General features: G+C 33.0%; 1 protein-coding gene across 1 annotated transcript in view; it reads left to right on the plus strand.

Moving 5' to 3' along the window:
- Window positions 1-19,682, plus strand: part of LOC106114290 (hemicentin-2) — a 220,266-nt gene that overhangs the window by 80,490 nt on the left and 120,094 nt on the right. The gene's annotated exons all lie outside the window — the stretch shown is intronic.

The following is a 19,682-nucleotide window of genomic DNA, read 5'->3' on the forward strand; positions in this document are numbered from 1 at the left end:
ATTAAAAACCTACCAAAAACCATTTATTTTCATAATTCGTATAAAGTTTATTTTCATATTTTGAAAACCGCACGTTGTGTAGTAAAATTGATGTACAGAGTAAGTTTAAAATAGAGATTGATTGCCTCGCGTTACCACAAGTCGGCAGTGCGCGTCGCAATGCATCCATCTGTTACAATGTGTACGCTCTACTGGGTTGTTTACTCTGTGCTGCGAGATTTGTTTAAAGTTAATGCATTTGAAAGCAAACACACAACCTTTATTATAATTTGTGTAAATTGCAGTACTAAATTAAGTCATCTCTAAAGTTTTAATTAATTATTTTTTTTTAAATTAATATTTAAATAATGACTGTAACTCTATGCTGTCATTTAATTATTAACATGCACAGTATATTATTTAGTTTGACATATTTATAATGTTTTTTTTTTCGTTTGCATTTATATTTAACTAGCTGTTGCCTGCGACTCCGTCTGCGTGGAATTAAAATAAAAACTTAATAAATAGCATATGTGTTCTTCCAGACTATGTTCTAAACTTCCTGCCTCGCACAGCAGCGTTGGAATGGTCTGTCCCCGGCGGTATTTCCAAACCGCTACGACTGAGGGTCCTTCAAGATGCGAGCTTATCACTATCTCAAAGGCCGGCAACGCATTTGCGGTTCCTCTGGTATTGCTGATGTCCGTGGGCGTCGTTGAACACCTCGATGTTCCCGCTGCTCGTTTGCCACCTTCTGTTATAAAAAAAAACAAGATCCGTTGACCCGTTCCGGAAATACATTGTAACAAACATCCATCCAAGCTTTAGCATTTATAATATTAGTAATATTTAACTTTAGTATAGATTAAAATATACATACTGATATGAATAATACGTAATGATAACATGATATTTGCCTGATACAAAAATAAAAATTGCAGACAATTTAGAGACTAAAGCGTAACCAGAAGATAAGTTTTCGATATAATATTCAAGCATATTTTTATTTCCATACACCTGGAAAACTAATACATTATGCAAAGTGAACTTACAATATTCGAATAAATTATAATAAATGATAATAAATTACCGATTTTCTTTAACGTTCAGAGGCATTATCAATTCCAATATGGTGTCTAAAGTTTATTTGATATTCAAATTTATTCAGACCTGACACACTGTCAGCTTTAAGGGTCGATGAGTAATATATGGCTTTCATAGTAATATCATGCATGAGGTAAGGTGATCATAATCCATGTACTTAAACTGTAACCGAGTATACTCTATTAATATAATATTTAGAAGCTGTGGCCCGCGACTCCGTCCGCGTGGATATATAAAAAAAAGTAATTAGTGTAGCCCACACAACCATCCATCCACATCACATCCATCTAAACATTCGCATTTATAATTTTAGTAAGTTAAATAAAAAGCTCTTCAAGTCATAAATTTGAAAAAAAAATGAATAAATATCCTATGTCCGTCTCCTGGCTCTAAGCTACCTCCTCACCATTTTTCAGCCATATCGGTAAAGCCGTTCTTGAGTTATAAATAGTGTAACTAGCACGACTTTCTTTTGTATATATAGATAGATAAATACACGTGTACACTTCATTCGAAATGTGAATAATCCTTTTTTCGGCTCCGTGTTAAAATATTTCACAAATCGTGTCTCTTGTAGGTTATGTAAGGCCTCACCTGCGGGAACACGGGAATGGAGCCAAACGATAAAGTCTCTCGGGTGCCAAGTGTCAGGTGAAATCTAATTTTGTTCTTGCAATTACAAGCATTCATTTAGATAGAAATTCCACTTGAATTTGTATCTAGGTTTTAGTCAAAATTGGGGGGAAAAAAAATATGGTGATACGTTTTTTCCAAACGTTTGTGATTTACCCAATACACTATTAGAGGTCTTCAAGTTCAATAAAACCTTAAAATTACAATATTTTGTTATCTTACTGTATATAATATTATATAAACGCGAATGTTTAGATGGATGGATTGTTTGAAGGTATCTCTAGAACTTGAACGGATCTTGATGAAATTTGACATACATATAAAACAGTCTGGAAGAACACGTAGACTACTAATTTTGTTTTTTAATTCCGCGCGGTCGGAGTCACAGGCGACAGCTAGTAGACGATATTATAGATTAGAAATCAAATATTACATATTGTCAATTTCTTCGAAATAAAAGTTAACTTTTGAAGGATTCTGAATAGCATTATTTTTAATATATTAACGAGCATATTGTAAATAAAATAAATATATATAAAGGCAGATGTTAAAAAAAAACTTAAGTTTCCGAAAGAAATATGACTAGGAATGTATATTACAGCTACTAACTTTTTATACTCCGGCAATACACCAGATACGTGCCATTAACTTTATTCTCACGGGCTTAGTTTCAGCGTGAATCTTGCGAAAAAAAAAAGAAAAATGAGATACAACTCAAAGTTGAACTAAAGGAAAAGGAAATGTGTTATATATCTTACATTCATTAAAAACTAAAACAAAACGAATTGTATAATTATTAATTTAACTTAATAGCATCATCACAGCCCACTGTAAGTCCCCACTGAAGGGCTCAGGGCCTACCCTTAGTTAAGGGTGACAAAGCCATAGTCAACCACGCTGGCCTAATGCGCGTTGGTTGATTTCACACACATCTTTGAATACCTAACAATCAATATTATAATAAAGAAAATAGAGTAATAAGTGAGAGAAAACAATGAGTTTGTCGTTGTCGAAAAAAAAAAAACAGATTCTTAAGATTTTTTTACATAATTAAAACATCATCCTTTCAAATGTTAATACGTTAAATAACTGTTAATTAAAAATAAAATAAAAACAAAAATAAAACTCTGTCATGGTCCAAAAAACTCGACCGCTAAAAATAAAATGTAAACATATTTTTCAGCCGCGTAACACACGTGTCATTAACTTTACTCTCACACGGCTTTAGACGAATACAGACGGCCCTAATTTGTTAGGGGATCGCCAAATTGAGGTAATAAAAAAAGACAAAGCTACAATAACGGGTTACGTTTTAATTAATGTTTCTGTAGGAAACAATACGTTTGATATAAAAAATGAAACCATAAACAACCTTTAAAAAACATAATTAATGTGTTCTTCCAGAGTATGTTTTACCGGGGATACTTCCAAACAAACATCCATCAAAATATTCGCATTTATAATATAAGGAAGATTAGCGCTTTCTGTTCTACCCTAGTGTGAAACTAGCATAACATAAGCCGTTATCTGTAGCTCATGCGATACAATTTCGCATTATAGAGTCGCGAGTAGAGCTCGTATTATGGATTTACTTTAAACCGATTAGTGAAATAAGATTCATAAATAAAATAACCTTTACCGACCTTATAACAAATATTTTGAAATCTTTTTAAGATTCGAAATCACATATTTAGAGATGTATAAAACTAGCAGTCGCCCTGACATCGTCAGCGCAGACTCAAAGAGTAGCCTTTAACATGCATGCAACAGCTACCTTCTAGTCTGAGTCCGGTCAAAATCGGTCCAGCTGTTCTGAAGATAACCCGGAACAAACACAGTCTTGTGGACAGACAGAAAAATAATTTAAAAAAAATCGTTATAAACTACGCAATAATATAGTATGGATTTCGTTAAATCGTATCGTTATACGGAAATTCTAATTTTATTTATAGTTTTTGCCATTTAAAACTAATACAGATTGGTAGTCTTCGTAACAATTTCAACGATGCATTTTCCTCTGACGTAGAACTTGTGGTTAATGAGCACTTAAAATTACTATTAACAATTTTCATTAGTGCTAACATCTAAGACGAAGACCGTGTACGTGACCTACACTTTAATATGAATTACTACATTTGGTAAATTTTTTGAATCACAGAATGATTTCTTTCTCTTTATATTCTTTAACTAGCTGTCGCCCGAGATTCCGTCCGCGCGGATTAAAAAAATGAGTAACCTATGTATTCTTTAAGATTAATTCTACATCTGTGCCAAATTTTATCAATATCCGCTAAACGATTCCGGAGATACCCTCAAACAAACATTCATCCATCCATGTAAACATTCGAATTTATAGTATTAGTAAGAAATGATAGAATACAACTGGTATCTAATAATCTAAGTATTTTAAGTAAATCCCGTGTTATCCAATTACGTTCTTTTGGTATTTCGTCTATTGATCATCCGCGAGCGAATATTAAAAAGCGAATCTTCAAAGACGAAAGGAAAGAGAATTCTTTTGTGAGTTCAGTGAACCGGCAACAAATAAAGAATATTAAATAATATATTAAGAGATTTTCATAGTGAAACAATTTACCCAACTATTTGTAATTCAACCTTAGATATTTAAAATTAAGTCAATTTTAGAACGGACATTAGAAATATTTCCTGACAAATTCTTTATTTATCGTCAGTAGCGCAAACCTCAATGGCAAACGTCACATTTTTTTTATTTCATAAGGTGACAAACGAGCGAGTGACCACCTGAAATCACTGAAGTATCGAAGTGACCGTTGCCCATAGACATACGCAATTGCATATGCGTTGCATACCTTTAATCGTCGGAGGAGAGGATGCAAAAAAAGAAAATATTTTCCTACATATGCCTACGTCACATGCGGACCTAGTATTTTTGAATAATATATTGTTAAATATTGACACAGGACTATATCTGATTATTACTGAAGATTTCGTTATTTGTATTTTACTTACAATTAGGTATATTTTGGAACTAACCGCTACGTGCAGGTTGCATCACGATGTTTTCCTTCACCGTAAGAACGTCACTGGTAAATAGCGGGATTTGAACCCAGAACCTGTAAATACAAGTCAAATGTTTAACCTCTGAGCCACTGACGTTATAAAAGATATTTAGTTATTTAATCATTTGTTGTAGAACAGTTTCATTTCCTTGTTTACAAATGAAACAATCTTATAGTAAGCGATTATTCTGTGAACACGTTCCGAAACCCAGGTGTATAATTAATTATGTAGGATAGTCGAGAAACAATTAATTCGGTTATATTGTATGTCCCAAAGATATGGCTGATTGCTTCTATGTCTTGTTTAATCTGGTAAAACCGAGAGGATTTGTGGTAATAAAAGATGATATAACATTCGTCTTGATTTGTCGCATTTTTATTACAAAAAATTAGCTGTCGCCCGCGACTCCGTCCGCGTGGATATATAGAAAAACTTATTTAGTGTAGCCCATCCATCCATCCATCCACATCACATCCATCTAATCATTCGCATTTATAATATTAGTAAGTTAAATAAAAAGTAGCTCTTCAAGGCAAAATTCTAAGTTCGAAAAAAAAATGAAAAATAGTATCCTATGTCCGTCTCCTGGCTCTAAGCTACCTCCTTACCAATTGTCAGGCGTATCAGTAAAGCCGTTTTTGAGTTATAAATAGTGTAACTAACACGACTTTCTTTTATATATATAGATATGGACCACTTTCATTATTGTAATTGGTAAAAATGCGATCGACCCATCTGACGAAGAATGTTACTTTTAGGTCCCCTAAGAGTTAAAACTTTTTTCCTCTGATGGACGACATATTACACATTTAGTTGCGTATTGATGGAAAGTTTTATGAATATCCTTTTATTATAAGCGTAGAGGTCAACCGAACGGCCCTATTATTGCTATACTTTAGATAAGAACACAAATCAAAATCAGTGATGCCGTTTTAGGAGAACGCGCATTAACAAATTTCTGTTTTCTGTTTCTTGTTTATGGCTCTGCCTCGACGGATTGGGCCAATGTCAAGTGAGTTAACAAATTTCTCGCACAGCACAGCCGTTCCTGGCGATTCGCGCGTTATCTTTTAGACATTAAGAAGTTTAGCAATGAACATACATAGAAACCGTCATTTGCATATTCAAACGTATACCTATGAAGTAGTCCCGAAAAAATAAAATAAAAAAATTGTAAAATACAATTTTTTAATTGAATTGTAGAATACATTTTTTTTAATTTAAAATACATTTTTTTCTGCCAGACACAAAGTGATTACTTAATCGGTATATCAATATCAGTTATAAAATAAGCAATTATCAGTTACGTAAATATAACGTTACCGTACCGCAATGTTTGTCAAAGGCACATATTTTAAATCATTCCAAATATCACGCTCTATTCAGTCACATGCCACATTACGACGCATTTTCTTTATGCCAGTTTAACAAAGGCAGAGGAGTAGATACAACAGTACTGCAAAGACAATTCTGTTGGAACTACTGACGCAGTGTGTACTTTCTAAGAAACATTACTACTCTACTTACTATTCTATCGCACTGTCCGCTGGCCTTGTGAAGGATCATTATTAGGGCTACACGGTCTTTACGATAAACGAAGAAAATACAGAGGAAATAATATAATTATCTGTTTAATCTAGTTTAGATTAGATATGCGTATTGTGAATTATTTCGCATACATTGCGTATTCATATTTTTTTTATATTATAAGGTGACCAACTGAACTCGCCGAAATAGCGAAAAAACCGCTTCCCACATCCTATCTCCTCCGTCAAATGCATTTTCCCTTATCATCCTATCTTCATAAAAAAAGGGCGGGAAGAGATATAGGACTAAAATTAGGCCTACATCATGAAAATAAATTATACTGTTCTATAATTGCCTGGTAATTTAACAACAAAGAGACGAGCGTATGTTCTCTCTTCGTCATTTATCTCAAAGTACATTTACTTTAAAGTGGCAACCCAGGTGCGCAGGGAAGATCTCACTTAAACAACGTCGGACTGAGTTCTTATTGCATCATATACTAGCTGTCGCCTGCGACTCCGTACGTGCGGAATTAAAAAAAAAAACTTAGTTATTTGTTCTTCCAGACAACGTCAACGTCTGTGCCAAACTTCGGCGCGATACAAACAAACATCGATCAATCCATCTAAACATTCATAATATTATTAAGACATGTTTTCTAGTACATCTGAATAAAAAAATGGAAGATTTTACTCGTCATGTTTGGAATTTGCAAACTGCGAGAATAATAATTTACTAATATTCTTCAAAATGTTAGAACAAGTTAGTCATATCAAATAATTAGTTAAGCGCTACAATTGTGCGTTTACCTTTAACATCGAGTTACCGAGAGTTTCCACTGCAGTATCACTTATATTAAAAGATATTCTATCTCTGTTTATTCCTGGGCATGAGTGAGATGGCAATATGTTTTGATGCAAGTCTTTGAAAACTAGACTACAGTTAATAGTAATAGAAAACTCATATTAACAATTTTCGTACAAAATAAGAATATATAAAAGTGTTTTCACTTTTCAAAACAAAGTGCGTTACATTTATTTCCCCCGCCTTAGTATCACGTGCCATTAACTTACTCTCTCACCGACCTAGATTGATATCACGGATGCTGGAGCCAATCTCGTCAGAAAAAAGGGAAAATTGAGATATAAAAGGTGATAAAAAGCTACGACTTTATGCGAAATTGTGTCCTTTTTTGAATAAAGTACGGACGGTATGTACGTTTTGAATTGTTTTAAACAATATGATTACTTAAAGCTGAATATTTGCTTTAATAATTTAGAATTAATAATTATTTCCTTCGGTGTTCTTAACAAATCTTTGATCATCGAATCATAATAAAGTAATGACTACAGCGACATCTATCTCCTATTCGTAATTAAACAAAGTGCCATCTATTGTTAAAAACATTAAATTGGTCTCGTAATTAGAATGGAAATAAACATTCATTATAACCATTGCCTGGAGCAAGTACCATAAAAATTGTAACGATTGTACGAAGATTTGATGCTAATTGCAGCATACAAAATCAAACTCTCACCGTGGGTTTCTGATACCAAAATCTCCGTTTAAAACATATTGTTATCTGTTCGTAAAAATAATGACAGAGATGACGATGTGTTTTATATACGGATTTTAGTCTCAGAAACCAGTCAACGCAGCATAGTTATTAAAGAGCAATCATTGAAATCAATTCTTGTTTAACATTTAACAATACACGTTGTTAATATTAATCGATAAACGAATTCGAAATACAAAAAATGGTACGGATAAATCAGGAAATTTCATCGGATTCGGTGACCTGGGGGAATATCAAATAAACGAGAGATAACGGCTCGCGTTATGTTACCTTATTTCAAGCATCCAACGCTCCGAGGTTAAAGGGGTTGGGGGTAATTTATCAGACACCCGATAACACTCCTTATTTGTGAATGTACGTATGAACATCACACATACAGCTTCGTATATTGATTTATGGAGTCGAACAGGTGAGATATTGTTTTTATCATTTAAATCTCACCTTTATATTTGACTGTATCTATAAACCACTGCCAGAGTTAAGTTCTTACGTCGTATTAAATCCTAGATTAATGTTTAAAAGTACTAACGTATGATACCACTAGTACCAATTCCCTGATGAAGGACCCCCGACGGGACGAACATTCGAGAGTGTTTTTATAATGTTTATGATACTGTCTCATCAAAAACTTAGTCATTTTTAAGGTACAATATTAAGTAATTTTACTCGCAGTAAAATACCAAAAAAAATCAGAGAGATAAAAAGAGCGTACGTCTGGCATCAGTTTTATTATGCATGTCTTTTTGATGGAATATGAAATAACCACTTTATACTACAAACTTCAACGGAGCGCAGTCAAAATCCATCTTACGTGAGGTTTAACGTAATACTCTATATCCCCTGTGGTAGAGTCAACTGGAGTAACTAGAGGAATGGAAATTGCACCGCGCTCTATGCGTTATTTATTTAGATTTATGGAACGAGCACTTTGTAGAGTTCTAACTAGTATTTTTTAGAACGTGTCACGTGGAACTAGTTTAAATTTTATGTTGGGTATACAAAATATGTTTTTGTAAATTTATTACAGCACTCCATGTCTACGTAAAATGTGTCGATATGGTCATTTAACATTTATATTCAACTAATCCGTTAACTATCTTACTAACGACGAACGACTAAACGGATCTCGTTGTAATTTGGCACACATATATAGAATTTAATCTGGAAGAACACATAGACTACTAAATATCTTTTTTTTTTTAATTCCGCGCGGACGGAGTCGCGGGCGACAGCTAGAATAACATATACATACCTGACATTTGATACATTTTCTTATACGCGTCTTAATCATAATCGTCAGTAACGTAATCTTATATATATATTATAAAATTCTCGTGTCTCAATTTTCATTCCCATACACCTCCGAAACGGCTTGACCGATTCACATGAAATTTTGTAAGCATATTGAGTAGGTCTGAGAATCGGCCAACATCTATATTTAATCCCGCGCGGACGGAGTCGCCGGCGACAGCTAGTGTATTTAAAAAAAGTTCACATGTGAACGAGTCATTACATGTTACCTAGTGATAATAATAAATAACCAATTTGTTAAATAGTGGTCACAATTAGTGAATTATGGTTTGGTTTCTTGAAAAGTAATACATAATCGTACTGGGTTTAAATTTTCTTTTTTTTAATTATCTTCTTACCTTACTTTGGAGCCGTGCTGTTTTCAAGTCTTAGGAGATACGAATTGAGCCAACTACAAACTTCCCCGACGAATACAGCCTAATTTGAAATTCAAATTCTTACCGAGAGAAGTTCCCGTCGAGGATTGCACGGTTATTCTTCATTTTCGATTCACACTGCGCCGCACTGAAATACAAGTGACGCAGCTTGCCACCCTGTGTAATGCCGATGAGATAAATTAGCGATAAAAGTCATAAACTAGGGGAAAATCTTACTTTGATTTGTGAATTTTTAAAGTCTGATTATTTTAACTACAACTACAATGCATTGTACCTTTTTTTAATATAAAAATAACGTAAATAACATATTTTTTTGCATTAAAACTAATACTGAAACATATTAAAACCGTTCAATATAATTTTATTTACATACATACATACATACATCATCAGCTCACTATACGTCCCCACCGAGGGACTCGGAGCCTACCCTCAGTTAGGGGTGATTAGGCCATAGTCAACCACGCTGGCCAAGTGCGGGTTGGTTGACTTCTCGCATGTCTTTGAATTTCTTCTCAGATATGTGCAGGTTGCATCACGATGTTGTCCTTCCATACTTATTGACAAACAAATTTTATTACACAAAAACATTATTAAATTATATTTGATTTTGTCGCAATCAAAAACTTTTTATCACAAACAGTCAATAAAATTGTAAAACTAGTAACTAGTTTGTTCAACTTTGCCATTCGTAATTATAAACTACACATTTTATGGAGTTGTTTTGTTTTATTGTTGTTTTAATTGTTTGTTGCAATTCCACTTTAACTCGTAGAAAACGCATCTCTCTAACGACCGTAGTCTTCCAGTGGAATATTACGGCCCAATTTGAAATTCAAATTCTCACCAAGACAAGTTTCCATCGCAAAATTCCAGCTTTATTCTTCATTTTCAATTCCACCGCCGGCGTGAACACAAATACCAGCAGGCTTACTCTCAAACCTGAATGTGGGAATTCACAGAATATATGTACGCGCTCAGTATTTTTTTGTTTTAAGTTGAATGTTTAAACGTCTTTTTCGTTCATATTTTCTGGTAGGTTATAACTGTAATATATAAAATAAACTCGTCGTAATAAAATATTTTTAATAAAATAAAATCTTTCGGTTGACTTCATAATAAAATAACGTCTCTAATAGAGGTCTACTGTAATGTTATATTAATTCTTATTTTTTGTCTTTTTTAAAGATTCGATAAAGTATTTTTCATATATTTTGTGTCCATAATTATTGGTATAAATGTAAAATTCAATATTAAAATGTGGTCGTGTCTTGTATTGCTTTAAAAATTAAACACAAACGTAATTATTATCATGCAGCTGAAATTATTCCTAAGTTCCGTATAAATTATTTTCATGTATAAAGTACTTTGAGGAGACATTTATAAAGTGTCTGCTCTTGCTATTGTTTCGAGAATTATTTAGCAACGGCGTAGTTTACGCTTCCAACTTGCAAACTTCACAACATGCTTCGCAAAGTCGGCGCGACTCGAAATCCAGGACAAACGATGCCACTGTATGCGTTATTTATTCAGATTTACGAAAGAGCCACTTCTCCCCCGACTTCCTATTCACTGAGTATATCAAAGAAAATACTCTTGCGAGATTTCTTTTGTTTGAATTTGATTGTAAAAAATCTTTAATAGCTACTTAAGTCTAAATTAATCATAATAAATCTACACTAAGCAGATTCTTGAGTGCCAACTTAACGACTTTGAGTAGGCAGTTAGTCCTAATTGTATTATAATTACAATTTAAGTTTTTTTTATTTAATACCTAATATATTCTATATAAGTTTTCTTTTAATGTTCAATTATATTTACATGTAACATGCCTTCATATTTAAAAATATCTGAGCACGAGAAACATAATCGTGAATTTTGTTTTGTTATAGGTTTTATAAAAGGTCCTCAGTTCGGATCTTAAGGGCTTAGTCGTTAGTAGTTTTTAATTATGATACTAGTTTGTTTTAGTTTAATAATTGTAACAATTAATATCGTATGATGAGAAGCTATTTATTTTAATATTATATTGAAGTTTAGGACATTTGTAATCAGCTTTGTTAATTTATAATCTTGATGAATTATATTCTAAACTAAATGGAGTACGTCTTTAGACTCAGGTGTAGGAAATAGTGCGTAATAGTTGTAATTAGTACTCGTAAATTCATCTCCCCTTATTATTGTTAGAAGTAATATATTGCAAGATATAATTTACTAGTTATCACCCGCGACTCCGTCTGTGAGGAATTAAAAAACGTAAGAAGTAGCCTATGTGTTCTTCCAGATTATGTTCTACATCTATGCATAATTTCATAGAGATCCGTTAAGCCGTTCCGGAGATATATTCAAAAAAATATTCATCCATCCAACCATGTAACCTTTCGCATTTATAATATTAGTAACATTAGTAAGATTTGTTAGTCAGTGTTAGTTTCGCTTTCGGCGAATTCAAGTGGCCGTTTGTTCGTTTGCTACCTAATAATATAAAATAAAATCAAATATTAAACCAGGTAGGATATCTTTATAATAAATTTTCAAAAAATCCTTTCTTCTACAATGATAAAACATTTTTACAAATTTTCTTGTTAACATTTTTAGAAGCGGATGTAAAACCGAAAGACCTACTTTACTTATGTCATAAATAAGAAATTAGATAGCCAGTTTTCCGAATTTCCCTAGTTTCTTTGATCTAGTTATTATAACAAAAGAAAATTATTATTTCAGGTTATTTGAATAGCGTGGAAATAAAATATTCAGTAGGTTAACAAATTACATCAAGGTGAACCTAACGTAGTCAGCAAGCAATTTTTCAATAGTATTGCGTCCAGAAAAAACGTACTAACTTACCTTTTATTCGTCATTCCACGAATATAATCAAACTAAACACAAAATTATAGCTATTGCGAATGTCTCATGTAGTAAACAAAACAACATTTAGATAACGATTGTCTACTTCTTACTAATCTTATACTAGCTGTCGCCCGCGACTCCGTCCGCGTGACTATTTAAAATAATTTAATTAGTGTAGCTCACCCATCCATCCATCCACATCACATCCATCTAAACGTTCGCATTTATAATATTAGTAATTAAATAAAAAACAGCGCTTCAAGGCATAAATTCGAAAAAAAAATTGTATCCTATGTCCGTCTCCTGGCTCTAAGCTACCTCCTCACTAATTTTCAGCCATATTGGTAAAGCCGTTATTGAGTTATAAATAGTGTACCTAACACGACTTTCTTATATATATGTATAGATATAGAATAGATTCGAATGTTTGGATGGATGGATGTTTGTTTGAAGGTATCTACGGAACGGCTGAACGGATCTCGTTGTAACTTGACATATATGTAGAAGTAGAACATAAGTAGCCTGGAAGAACACGTACTCTACTATTTTTTTTTATTTGCACGCGGTCGGAGTCGCAGGCGACAGGCAATAATATAAATCTACTTTAAACTCCTTGATACTTGATTTAAAATACTAAAGTATAACTATTTGCATTGTAAAAGAATTTCCTACAATTCAAAATATACTATAAGCGGATACATCTTGATCCTTGCTGGAAGCGAGGCTGCGAAGAGACGCTCGAAACAAACAGCGCCTTCGAATGCCTTATTTATTCAGATTTACGATCGAAGGATACTCCGATGCGTGCTTGCGCTCTGTTCGTTAAAAGAGGTATTTTATGTGACCTAGAATTTCTACATTGTAAAACTTGTTGATATTTTCCAGGATGAACATATTTATAAATTGTATAGTCATTTCTCTATATTAATTAAAAATTATATCGCTTTTCCAATAGAACAATGCCGTTATTACGTTTTTGCTATTTTTTGTATGTTACTCTACTATCAATAATAAATTGTGTCACAGATTGAAAATTCGAAACGTGAATTTATGAAGTGGAAAAGTTATTATTGTGTTTTTGATACTTACGTCGTTGTTCTCTTGGATGCGAATTATACAATATTCTTGTCAAATACATTGACTAACTTCGTTACCAAAACGCTTGAACTACCAATGTAAAAGACAGGTAAATATTCAAGTAAGTATCGAATTACAACTTTTACCACGTACATACTAAACAGGATTTATTACGTTCAATAATCATTCATACTAAGTAGAGATCTGTAAAATATGACGTCATACGCACCCTCAAGCTACAATTACCCAGACATAACCACTTAAAGTTTACGCGTCACTAAGGTGATGAGATTTTAATGAATATCACATAATAGCAGGAAGAGGGTGAGTACAACGTATTGACGATTGAAGTAGCTGTAAACTGAAAGGGTTCCAACCCCGTCTGATGGTAAATTATAAAACTGACAAAATTCAGAAACGCTAGGTGACATGAATGTCTCTAAAATATCAACATTTATTTCGTCTACTTTTACGCTACATTTTGAGTTATAAAACTTATTACCTAACTTATATTCTCTGTTGAATAATTTTACTTTTGCCTTCTTTTTTACTGCAAGCAGAAGTAATCCTTATGTGAATGTGTTAAGGTTGGTTATCGCTTAAGCGTTAGCAATAGTTCGTTTAGTATGAGGTAATGTAGCAAGTGATATTGCTCATGCGATGTCGCTTTGTGCCACCGAATCTGACACGATAGAGTTACTTACGATATCCCTATGACGTAATCTGCATACATCGATTATATAGGAGTTTCAAATCCGCTAAATCAAAAGTCACGATACATTGAAAAGTTTCAGATCTAATAAATATATTTTTTAATAATTATTGTGATTTTGCCCTCGACTTCGTCGGCGCAGAATTATAAAATAAAATTTAGTAGCCTATGTTTTTTTTTTAGACTATGTTCTAATTTATTCAGGTTCTGTTGTGCCGTTCTGAAGATATCTTGCAACAAACATCCATCCATGTAAACTTTCACATTTATTATATTAGTAAGAATTAGTTGATTATACTTCAATAGCCCATAAACATAGCTCTCAAAATTCTTTGACCGATTTTGTATTTTTTTTTTTATTATAACATCATCTAAGTTAACGATTTTACAATTTTCCAGTCATTTATTAATCAAGATATACGAGTAAATATTATATGTATGTATTCAAAAGTTCTTTATTCTTATGTAAATATGTTTAACATAATGTTTATATAATTAATATATTACAATTTAAACAAGGACAGTACGATGTATACGAGAACAATTGTGAATTATAAAGGGCCACCTTCGTAAGTGTACATCAATCTTCACCAACTTGACAACCTGTCAGGTTATTCAAATGTTTGGGGGCTATTTACATTTGAATATCATCTAATGTGTCTCATAAGATTAACATTTATGATAGAAATATATTTAAGTTACTATGCAATGCATGCAAAAAAAAAAGAAAATTGTAGTTACTAAGGTGTCAGTAATGTGGAAAGTATTTAAAAGAAAAGAACTATTAGAATACATATATAATCAATTATTTCCTTTACTATGTAACAAAAATTTCGTCAACGTTTGAGTACAAAGTGAAAAGCATTTCCACATGAAAATACAAAGGAACAAATGTCTGCGACAACTTTGCGATATAAGGAAATAAAATTTGTTTTATGTTTTAAACTTATCAATGTATTTCGCTATACTACGAACATTTCAGTTGGAAGTTTAGAACAAACGTAGCCATTGGCTGTGTTCGTTCAGATTTACGGATAAAAGATGCTACGTTGCTACGACGCTACGTAGCTACGGATGCTACGTTGAAGTTGTGTCGGTGGCCGCTGTATTGAGAAAGTTCTGTACTACGGTACATTACATTCCGCAACATGCAATCAATAATGGGATTTGTTGGATTAATTTTGTTTGTATTGGTTAGACTGGAGTTCGTAAAGCCAATGGATTAGATGCAATGTGCTCGGCTTTGTAGACTTAAAACTAAATAATGTTCGATTTAATTTTATTACTATAGGTATCTATTTGAAAAATAGTAAGTCAATCTTTTCTCATCATCATCCTCAACCTGTCCTTATCCCTATTGAGGGTCGGCACAGTATATACTACTCCTCCATACATCTCTATCAGCCGTCATATCCGAATCTACCCCCTTCCAACGCATATCCTCTTTCACACAGTCATTCCATATTTTTTTTGGTCTTACTTACTTACTCCGTTGGCGCATCGACCCAAAGTGGGTCTTGGCCTCCGATACAAGAGATCGCCAAAGTCGCCTGTCTTGCGACTTCTCCTGCCTGTCCATCGCTTGTAGCTCCAGCAGATCAAGCTCTACGGCGTCTCGCCAGCGGTTTTTTGGTCTTAGTCAATCTTTTCTAAATTATGTATATTATAAAAAGAAAGCACTACTCTGTGTTTCCACTGTAGTAGTGGTTTCGTACAATAATATATAATATAGAAGAGAAAACATATAAAATCCTTCGCAAAAAATTATTTCGCATTTCGAAGCCAAATCGGCGAACTTGTTCATATTGTGAAGGGAGTAGAAATAATTTAGTAGTCACGCAATAACGCTACGGTCGGATACACGGCGAATGTATTTAGAGCCTTTTCAACTGTAAGTAAATCTCTACTATTTATTTAATGGAGCTCGGTACGTAGCAGGCCTAAGTTAAATAAGGGTACAAAACAAACAACACCTACAAATTAATAAATACAACTTTCTCTTTCATTCTATTCGAGCGTGAACGAGTAATTAAAATATAAACAGAATAGATAAATACGCGAACAATTTACTAACAAAGTTAACGGTGAGTTACCACTGCCGAAACATCACTAAAATATATATTGTCGTCTCTGTTATTTTCAAAGAGAATGAAAGAGATGAGGACTTACGGTATTAATTCAATTGAAACAAAACTAACACAACTTTTTTTCTAGTTACAAAGTAGTTACCCCAAGTATTTGAAACATCGATCAATTTGAATGAAGATAACATAATTTGGTTTGCTACAAATTCTGTCTTGATTTATTCTATCGATTTTAAATTATGATTAATTTAAAACTGCAAGTTCATACTTTTAGACATTAGTAGCTGTCGCCCGCGACTCCGTCCGCGCGGGATTAAAAATTGGCCGATCCTCAGACCTACTCAATATGCTCACAAAATTTCATGAGAATCGGTCAAGCCGTTTCGGAGGAGTATGGGAACGAAAATTGTGACGCGAGAATTAATATGTATATAAGACTAGCTGTCGCCCGCGACTTCGTCCGCGCGGGATTAAAAATAAATGTTGGCTGTTTCTCAGACCTACTCAATATGCTCACAAAATTTCACGAGAATCAGTCAAGCAGGAGGAGTATGGGAACAAAAATTGTGACGCGTGAATTTTATATATAAGTTTAGTTGGAATCCTTGGGCGCGAATAACGTGCTTTCGTTACAAAGTCAAGTGTCAAAATTAATAGTGACATAAACGTTGACATTTTAGTATGTCTATTGTTGCGCCAGTACACCGGCACAGTGTCGGATTTTGTTCCTAAAAATACATCCATATTTTTCCCCCATATAAAACTTATATTCAATAACAATATAGGTATCTTAAAGTGTTGTATTTTCACTTACCAATTTGAATCTGATTACAAATACAGTATTCAGCGGTAAAGTGAACCCATTGTGGGTAGGTTTGCGTGCCAGCGAATAATTTTCTCTAAATAATTTGTGTAGTCTGCAAAATGAGAACGGAAAAAGCGGCTCCGTGTTAAGACACCAGGTTTGTGGATTGAGGCAAAAAAAAGTCTTTATGTAATTACATAATGTTTTAAATAATTATTCAGCGTATATTTCGCTACCTAATAGCTTTATAATCAAAATATAAAGAAAAATTATAGAGGTTGCATTATGTATTATTCGAACAACTCACAGATAACTTATAATGAAATCTTATAATACTAATATTATAAATGCGAATGTTTGGATGTTTGTTAAAAGGTATCTGCAGAACGGCTCAACAGAACTCGATGAATTTTGGCATATATGTAGAACATAGTCTGGAGGAACACATACGCTACAAATTGTTTTTTTTAATTCCGCGCGGACGGAGTCGCGGGAGACATTTGTAATTAATTAATGCCGTTAAACATTTTTTTATCTATGTCTTTATATTATTTACTATTAGATTAACGAATACAATAATAATCAAACCATTTCAATCGATTTAATTATAGCAACAGAAAAAAACCTGCTGTATCATTTACAGGATGATCCATTTTTAAAGATTTCATATAAAAGTAATTAAAATAATCGATATAGATATGGATATATGGAGTATTCTTTCGGCAGAAAAATTGTTTAGCTTTAAAAAGTATTAAACTGATATAAAAACGGCTAAACACTCAGGTATATTCGTCCGCTCATGAGCGACGGGCCGCGTCCGCGAAATAATACCAGTAACACTCATCCTGATGAAGGGCCCCCTATGGGCTCGAAACTAGTCGGTGCCGCCACCGGACGAATGTACGTGAGTGTTTAGCCGTTTTTATATCAGTTTAGTATAAAGTCTCACGTAAGTTTGAATAACTTAAAAAGTATTAAGTTTAAAAATAGAACATCTGTTTTCATAACACTAACTAGCATTGAAAAAACTTTTGTTAAAAATGCGATAATTGTACTTTTCGCAAGTCATAACTTTTGGAAATATTCTTTTCATTGTGATCCAAAATTATTTCATATTTCCCTTTTTTTACCTTACTTCCAGACGAAAGCTCGACGCTTTCACTAGAAGCTTTTACCGGTTATTGGTAAGATGGATCGTTGACGGTTCACTTTTCTCGAACTTTTATCGATGTAAAAACTATGTAGGCGTGTTGAGAGATTTCTAACTCTATGTTTTATTATTCTACATCATTTTAAAATGTGATAAATCGAAAAAATTTCGGATTCAAATTTTAATGAACTTACTCGTACTTGAGAAATGAGTATTTTTTTTAAATCTTCATAATATTATAAATGCAAAAGGTTTCATGGATTGATGTTTGTTAGAAAGTATCTCCAGAAAGGGTAACCGGATCTGGATGAAAGGCATTGATGTAGAACATAGTCTGGAAGAGCACATAGATTACTACTTATTTTTTTTTTTACTTTCACGTACCATTAATAAATATGATTTTAATAGTCATTTTCATATACATCGTACTTGTTGCTTTACTCTATATTGTAAATGCAAATGTTTAAATGGATGTATGGAAGGATAGATGGATGTTTGAAGGTATCTCCGGAACGGCTTAACGGATTTTGATTAAATTTGGCACACATGTAGAGAACATAGTCTGGAGAAACACATAGTTTTTTTTTTAATTCTGCGCAACCGGAGTCGCGGGCGACAGCTAATAGTTAATATAGCTTCAATTTTAACGTACTATGAGTCAAAGTAAGATATTGTGTACGTTTGTAGTTCCTCGTATACTAAAGTTCAATCGCTCATATTGAGTTGCTCGAGTAAATATCTTACAGCTCTATAAGACCAGTATTACATTGTACGATATTATTTGTTCTTATAATTTTTCCTGAATATTAAGATTCAAGTGTAAAGTTATATAAAAAGATGATCTCTAATCCGACCTAAAAGTTAATCTCGTCAAATGGAAGACATTAAAGCATATTTTCATGTAAATCGTTCCCGGAGCTTTTGAATGAACTGACAAGTTGTCAAGTTCCTTGTGATTGATTGCTACGTCTTATGTAAGTGGGCCTTTAGAATTCAAATTCCTTGTGAAAGCGTATTCGTACAGACTCTTTGAATTTGCTTTGAATTTTTTTTATATTAGATTTTATTGATGACACATTTGATATCAAAATATTGTTGTAAGAATGTTTTAAAAATGTCTAAAATATATTGTAAATGGACCACAACAGATCTTCCAAATCAAATCGTCATTTGCCTTTTCAATCGCGATTTTCTTCGGATCGTGTTACCTTTCATACAATCTTTCCATTTTTTCTTAGTATAACTATACTTCTTATTAATAATATTAATGGAAAAGTTCAGATGGATAGATAGTTCAGATAGTACCTCCACAATAGTTCAACGAATCTCAATGAAATTTTGCACAGATGAAGAAAATAGACTGATGAAATACATAAGCTATTTACTAAGTGTTTTTACTATGACAAAAGCGCAAATAACACCTAGTCTATCTATATCTCCTCTATATTTATATTT

Source organism: Papilio xuthus, unplaced genomic scaffold (assembly GCF_000836235.2).
Source record: "Papilio xuthus unplaced genomic scaffold, Pxut_1.1 DF828142.1, whole genome shotgun sequence".
Taxonomy (NCBI): Eukaryota; Metazoa; Arthropoda; class Insecta; order Lepidoptera; family Papilionidae; genus Papilio; species Papilio xuthus.